The sequence below is a fragment of the Arachis hypogaea genome, chromosome 15 (assembly GCF_003086295.3).
Source record: "Arachis hypogaea cultivar Tifrunner chromosome 15, arahy.Tifrunner.gnm2.J5K5, whole genome shotgun sequence".
NCBI classification, from domain to species: Eukaryota; Viridiplantae; Streptophyta; class Magnoliopsida; order Fabales; family Fabaceae; genus Arachis; species Arachis hypogaea.
Window position 1 is genome coordinate 10,713,596 of NC_092050.1, and position 7,612 is coordinate 10,721,207.

The following is a 7,612-nucleotide window of genomic DNA, read 5'->3' on the forward strand; positions in this document are numbered from 1 at the left end:
CTGTTTTTGAATTCATAAGTTTGTAAAAATATAAATTTTCTGGATTTTGAACTAAAATACAAATTTTAATTTTCGATTCTTATTCAATTTAATTTTTGATATTTTATTTGAATCCAAATGAGGAGTATATTCTAATTGATATTTATGTTTTAAAGTTAATATAATAACTTTAAATTTAGAAATGTCATTGATAATAAATTGTACAAGTAGTAAATCGAATCAACTAGATTTGATTTATATATATATATATACTATACAAGTAGTAATCGAATTAACTAGATTCAATTTATATATTTTTAGTGTATTAACAGTAAATCAAATTAATTTGATTCGATTTACATGTATTTTGTAAATCTCGCAAAATTAGCGAATAAATAATTAATAAATTAAATTTTAATAAAAAAATAAAAATGTGAATTTTATAATAAAATAAGATAGAGTTAATTAAATCAAAAATTTTGACACTAATTTCAAAGAATTTGACAAAAAATTAAACCAAAAAGATCGAACCGAACCCAAAATGGGCCCAAAAACACAACCCAACCCACCAAATTAAAAAAAGCTCAGCCTTCTTACTCTTCCCCAAATAAGAAACACGCTGATGCATGTCCAGGGAGAGAAGAGAGATTCCAAAGAATACAAACCCTCCCTCAATAATTCAAACCACCACAACTTCTTGCTTCGAGCTCCGATCGCCGCACCATTTGCGGTTACGCGTCCAGCACGTTGAGCTCTACAAATCTATCGAAACAATTTTATAGGTAAGCTACTCTATTACTCTCAGCCTCTCCTTCCCCCAATTTCTCGAAAATTATGTAAGTGGTGTTGATGTTTTGCCTCTTTGATGTATTAGGATCCGATTAACTTGAGAAAAATATTCACTCTTACTTATACGACGCTTGGGTAAGGTGAGGATACTAGAACTCTAGTCAATTCCTTGAATTTGTGTATTAGGTATTGATTTTGGGTATGTATGTGTGATATATGTGAAATTAGGTGTATATATGTATATGTTGGAGCTTGAATTGTGAGTTTTGGAACTTAGTGGAGGTTGGGTACTTGTGCCTTGGTGATTTTGGACATTTTGGGGCTGTGTTCGGTGCATTAGCGGGTTGTCTCGGGGAATACGTGGAAATCGGCCAAGATATGATTTAGGTTTCACGTATTTAATATATAATGTTCTGTGAAAACTTAGGCTAGATGACCATAGGATAGGTTGGAACGTATGAGTGTGTTTGATGTTTAGTAACCTTGATTAAAAATTGTGATATGAATTTGGTGTTTGTTGGATGAATATTGAGTTAATGATTAATGACTTGATGACATGAATCTATATGTCTAAGATAGGTGGATTATGATTTTATTGAGGTATTTGAGAGATTGATGCATGATATTGATGAATTGAGATATGATAAGACATTGTGGTTGATGGTGATTTAGTGAGGATTTGTGAATATGAAATTATTATTGTTGTTTTATTGACATCTCATGATTGCTTTGGATATAGATTTGATGAGTTTGGAAAACTTTAAGATAACATTTGTGATTACTAAATATTATTAATTTAATTAATTACAAAAATATTAATTTAATTTCAATCCAGATATGTTGATTAAATTAATTATTGCTATGCAGATTCTGTTTGAGCCAAAAATAAAAAAAATATTGCAAGCCCAATCATATTGAAAACACATTCAGCATTGATACAAAATTAATTTGATCCTATGGCTAAATAGTTGTTGTGTTATTTGGGTCAGAATTTGTGATACAGGCCCAATTTAAATACTTGTTACTAGACCATTAAAGTTGGTCCAAAATAAAAAGGAAATTGGGCCAGATTGAATTTTATTGCTATAAGCCCAAATATAATCTTTGCTAAATGACCCAATACTTGGTCCGAAACCAATTTTGAGAGAAACCAAATGTATTACTTCTAGCTTCCAACGGAATCTATTTTTATCATGTAGTGGAATTCAAATTTTATTAAAGTGAAGTTAATACATGCATTGAAAACATGAGAGAGAGTTGGTCTTTGATTTGATGGACATCATCAAGCTACACGCTACTCAGCAAAGGGAGTGAAAAATTAATTCACTTTTATTCTCTTTCTTTGTTTCATTAATTATTGTTCATAATTTCTCTTTTCTCTCTCTCATTTCTTTCTTCTCTTTTCGGTCATTACACAGCTAAAGATAGCCACCGAAGAGAAGAAGATGCACGCTACAAGACCATCACAATGATGGCAAGAAAAAGAAAACTAAAAGTATGCTGTGGCTAAGATTCTCATCACTTGTGGTAAGATTTGGTGAAGAGATCTTGGCTTCTCCATACCAAAAATGGAAGAGAAGATTTCGGTCAGAGAAGAAGATCCTTGGAGGGATGGCTTATCTCTGATTCTGCTCAACCACCACAGGAGGTAGCTACAGTGGCTATGTGATGGAGGAGGCAGAGATTGGAGCAGATGAAGCTATCATCATCATGAAGCATCAAGGGCCAGGAGTTCATCTTGGAGAGCAAGGCAAGGATGGAGGGCTCGGATTGATGAAGATTGGTGACCAAGAAAAGACTAGAGGTAATTGCATGTTGGATTTTGCATGGGTTATCTCTTTTCTCTCTCTGACCGAACCGGTTCTGTTTGAAGAAGAAGAAGATTAGCTTAGTTTGTTTGGTTCAACCTTGGAGGCTTCTCCCTATAAGTAAAGGTGAACGGTCAGGGTTTGATTCAAGGAGAAAGAGTGAGAGTGCAAAGCACATGATTCTCAGAGCTACCTAAAGCTAACCGAATTTCTTCTCCTTCAATGTATTCTGTTTTGTAATTTTCTGTTTAATTTTTTCTGTCTTGAGTCTCATGGAAAAAAAAGCAAACAAGTGAGGTTTGTAAGAAAAAGCCATATAGCAAAAAAAGGCAGAGGGTGCAAGATTAAAAAAAGCCATAGATGTCCTTAGAGGTCTTTTGTACATCTGTGTTATGTTTCATGATTCTATGGAAATCCCCTTGTAAGTTGGGTTAGCACTTTACAGTTGAAAGCTTGGTAGGTGACCAAGTCAAGTTCAGGATTGGGTTTAGATTCTGGACTTGTCCCGGATAGGAAGGGTAGTTCCTAGGAAGAATTGGTGTTTGTAATCAAGAATGATTATGGTGAAATTCCATCATCTTTGTGATGGAGACTGGATGTAAGCTGCACTGTACTTAGCAGCTGAACCAGGATATATCTAGGTGTAATTTCCTCTCTCTTCTACTCCATTTCTTTTCTGCTACACAGAAGATAAAACTGAAAATTATCTCGTGCTGTTCGACGAGACAAAAAGAAAAGTCTCGTGGCTGGGTACGAGACAAAAGAAAAAGTCTCGTGGCTGGTTACGAGACAAAAAGACAAAAAGTCTCTAGAAAGTGTTATCAAGTAAAAAGGGGCTAAGATTCAACCCCCATTCTCTTAGCCACTGAAACCATCAATTGGTATCAGAGCTTGGTCTCAAAGAGATCAAGCTTTGCAGCTTGGAGAAAAGATCCAGATGGAAGAAAATAGTGGCTCAAATCTGGTGTCCTACAACTTGACTGAAGGACAATCAAGCAACAGACCTCCTCTTTTCAATGGGAAAAACTACACCTATTGGAAAGAGAGAATGAAGATCTTTGTGCAAGCCGTGGATTACAGACTTTGGAAGATTATTCTGGAGGGTCCTCAATATCCAACCGTCACAAGTGCCGAAGGAGTTGTCTCTCTTAAACCAGAAGCAAGCTGGACCGAAGAAGATAGAAAGAAGGTTGAGCTCAACGCCAAGGCCATTAACTTACTCAACTGCGCTATCAGCTTCGAGGAATATCGACGGGTATCACGATGCACAACGGCAAAGGAAATATGAGACAAACTTCTAGTGACTCATGAAGGAACCACCATTGTAAAGAAGACCAGGATAGATATGTTAAACAGAGAGTATGAAATGTTTGCAATGAAGGAAGGAGAATCTATTGATGAATTGTTTGAATACTTCAACATCATTATTGTCGGCTTGGATGCTATGGGAATCAAATATCCTGAATCTGTGCTTGTGAGAAGAGTGTTGAGATGTCTCACAAAAGAGTGGGAAACAAAAGCATTAATAATTTCTGAGAGTAGTGGTCTTGATTCTATGACATATGATGACTTGAGAGGAAACCTTCTTGCTTTTGAAAACACTTATTTGAAAAAAGATTCAAAAAGGAAAGGAATTGCTTTTACATCTGTGACTAACCCCCTGGATGATGAATCCAGTGATTCTAAAAATGAATTTGTGTTGTTTGCCAAAAAATTCAGGAAAATGGTGAAGCTCAAGGAGAGAGGAAAAGGAGGCAGTTCAAGAAAACAGAAGAAAGATCTCAGCAAGGTGACATGCTACAACTGTAAGGAAACGGGACATTTCAAATCCGACTGCCTTAAGTTGAAGAAGGAAGAAAAGCCGAAGAAAGGAAAGAAAAAGGGACTAATGGCATCATGGGAGGATCTGGAAAATGATTCAGAAGACGATGAAGAATCCGAAACCAAGTCTCAACCATGTCTTATGGCTGACCATGTTGAACAGGTAATCATACCTAACCCTAACACTAATCTCTTCATCTTATGATAGATCATCTTTCTGAAAAAATAAGATGCTTTTTACTGGATAATCAAGAACTTGAACAACAAATCATCATTCTTAAAGCAGAAAATGGATTTCTCAAAGAAAAACTAAGGGAGGCCGAAACTACTTGTGATATTGTTGAAGAAAATAAGCAGTTAAAAGCCCAACTTAGGAGCTGTGAGAGTGATCATTCAGTTGTTGCATATGTAAATTATTTTAAAGAAAATGAAGAGTTTCTTAAAGAGGTCAAAAGGCTTAAAGAAGACTTAGTCAAGTTCACTCAACGTTCTGAAAATCTGAATCAAATTTTGGCTAGTCAAAAACCTCTTTATGATAAAGCTGGCTTGGGGTTCTATAAATCTGTTGAGAAACCTCCTTTTGAAAACATTGCTTCATCTTCCAATGATACAAGATTTCAAAACCCAATAAGCTTTAACAAAACAGCAACTCCAAGGTTTTGTAGACTATGTAACCGAAATGGACACTTTCCCATACAATGCTTTTTTGGTGAAAGGATGATAAGTGATAAAGTTTACAAAGTCGTTTTTTATTATAATGGCTTAGGACATAAGAGATGGTTTAACGTGAAAGGATCCAAGAAAATTTGTATACCTAAGGTCACTTGAGCTTGTTTTGTAGGTATGCCTAGCATCCAAACGGAAGGAGAATATGTGGTATATGGACAGCGGATGTTCTAGGCATATGACCGGAAAGACAACCTTCTTCATAAAGCTTGATGAGTATGATGGAGGATTTGTCACTTTCGGTGATGATGCTAAAGGAAAGATAGTGGCCATAGAGAAAGTTGGTAAAAGCTTTTCATCTTGTATAAATGATGTTCTTCTTGTAAATGGTTTGAAATATAATTTACTTAGTGTTAGCCAATTGTGTGATATAGGATTTGAATTTATCTTTAGAAAGTTTGTGTGTTTGGTTGTTTGTGAAAAAATTGGGGATATTTTATTTGAGACTAAAAGGTATAATAATGTGTATGGATTGACTCTTGAGGACTTGAAAGAACAACATGTAACATGTTTTACTTCTATTGAATCTGAAAAATGACTATGGCATAGAAAGTTGGGTCATGCTAGCATGTACCAAATTTCTAAGCTAGTTAAGAAAAATCTGGTTAGAGAAATTCCAAATATCAAATTTGATAAGGATCTTACTTGTGATGCTTGCCAATTGGGCAAACAAGTAAAATCCTCTTTTAAACCAAAAGATGGAATCTCAACCAAAAGGCCATTAGAGATGTTACACATTGATCTTTTTGGTCCAACAAGAACTCAAAGTTTAGGAGGTAAACACTATGGTCTTGTGGTGGTAGATGATTACTCTAGATTTGGTTGGGTACTTTTTCTTACTCATAAAAATGATGCTTTTCATGCCTTCTCAAACCTTTGCAAGAAAATTCAAAATGAAAAAGATTTAAAAATTGCCCATTTGAGAAGTGATCACGGAAGAGAATTTAAAAACCAAGACTTTGAAAAATTTTGTGATGACTTTGGAATTGCTCATAACTTTTCATGCCTTAGAACCCCTCAACAAAATGGGGTGGTTGTGAGAAGAAATAAAAGCCTTCAAGAGATGACTAGGGCCATACTTTGTGAGAATGAGAATCCAAAATTTTTATGGGCTGAAGCTGTAAATATAGCTTGTTACATTTTGAATATGACAATTATTAGAAAAGGGTTGAAGAAAACCACCTATGAGCTATGGAAATGAACCCCTTTAAATCTTAAGTATTTCCATATTTTTGGATGCAAATACTTTGTACTTAACAATAAAGAAAACTTTGGCAAATTTGATCCAAAATCCTATGAAGGGATGTTTGTTGGATACTCTACCACTAGCAAGGCCTATAGGATTTATCTCAAAGAACATAGGACCATAGAGGAATCCATACATGTTACTTTTTGTGATTCTAATTTAATTCCCAGTACTGTGATAGATAATGATTCAGATTGTGAAGAAATTGGAACAAGTAAAAAAAATCCCAAGTCTGCTCAAAATGAAGAATCTGCCAGTCCAGTTTTGTCTCGTCAGATTGGAGGAGACATTTCCATTTTGTCTCCTGAGCCAGTACGAGAAACTGAAACAGTGAGACCCCCAGAAGCTCATCAAAGCTCCACACCACTCTGGAAACCCAGAGAATGAAAGTCCATGAGGGGTTATCCTCATGACTTTATCATTGGTGATCCCTCTCAAGGTGTAACAACAAGATCCTCAATCAAAAGGCAATCCGAACCAAGCAATTTTGCTCTCTTGTCACAAATAGAACCCAACAATGTCAAACAAGCTCTTGAATATCCATCATGGGTCAAAGCCATGCAAGAAGAGCTTGCTCAATTTGACAAGAATGAGGTATGGACACTAGTACCTCATCCGGATGGTAAGAAAGTTACGGGTACTAAGTGGGTGTTCAAAAATAAATTAGGTGAGGATGGAAAGGTTGTTCATAACAATGCTAGATTAGTGGCCCAAGGTTACGATCAAGAATAGGGATAGATTTTGATGAATCTTTTGCTCCGGTAGTAAGAATGGAGGCAATTAGGTTGCTTCTTGCCTATGCTGCCCATAAGGGTTTTAAAATATTTCAAATGGACGTAAAATGTGCTTTTCTTAATGGATTTATTGATAGAGAAGTGCATGTGGCTCAACCCCCCGGCTTTGAACATAAAGATTTTTCAAATCATGTTTTTAAACTCTCAAAGGCCCTTTATGGCCTTAGGCAAGCTCCAAGAGATTGGTATGAAAGGCTTAGTGCCTTCCTATTGGAAAGTGGGGAACCACCGACACAACTTTATTCATTAAAGCATCTAATGATGATATTCTCCTAGTTCAAGTTTATGTGGATGACATTGTGTTTGGTTTGGCCAATGAGTCCTTGTGTGAAGAGTTTAGAAAACTCATGACTAGTGAGTTTGATATGAGTTTAATGGGAGAGCTAACTTTCTTTCTTGGCCTCCAAATTAAACAAACTCCTAGTGGTACCTTTATTCACCAAGGAAAG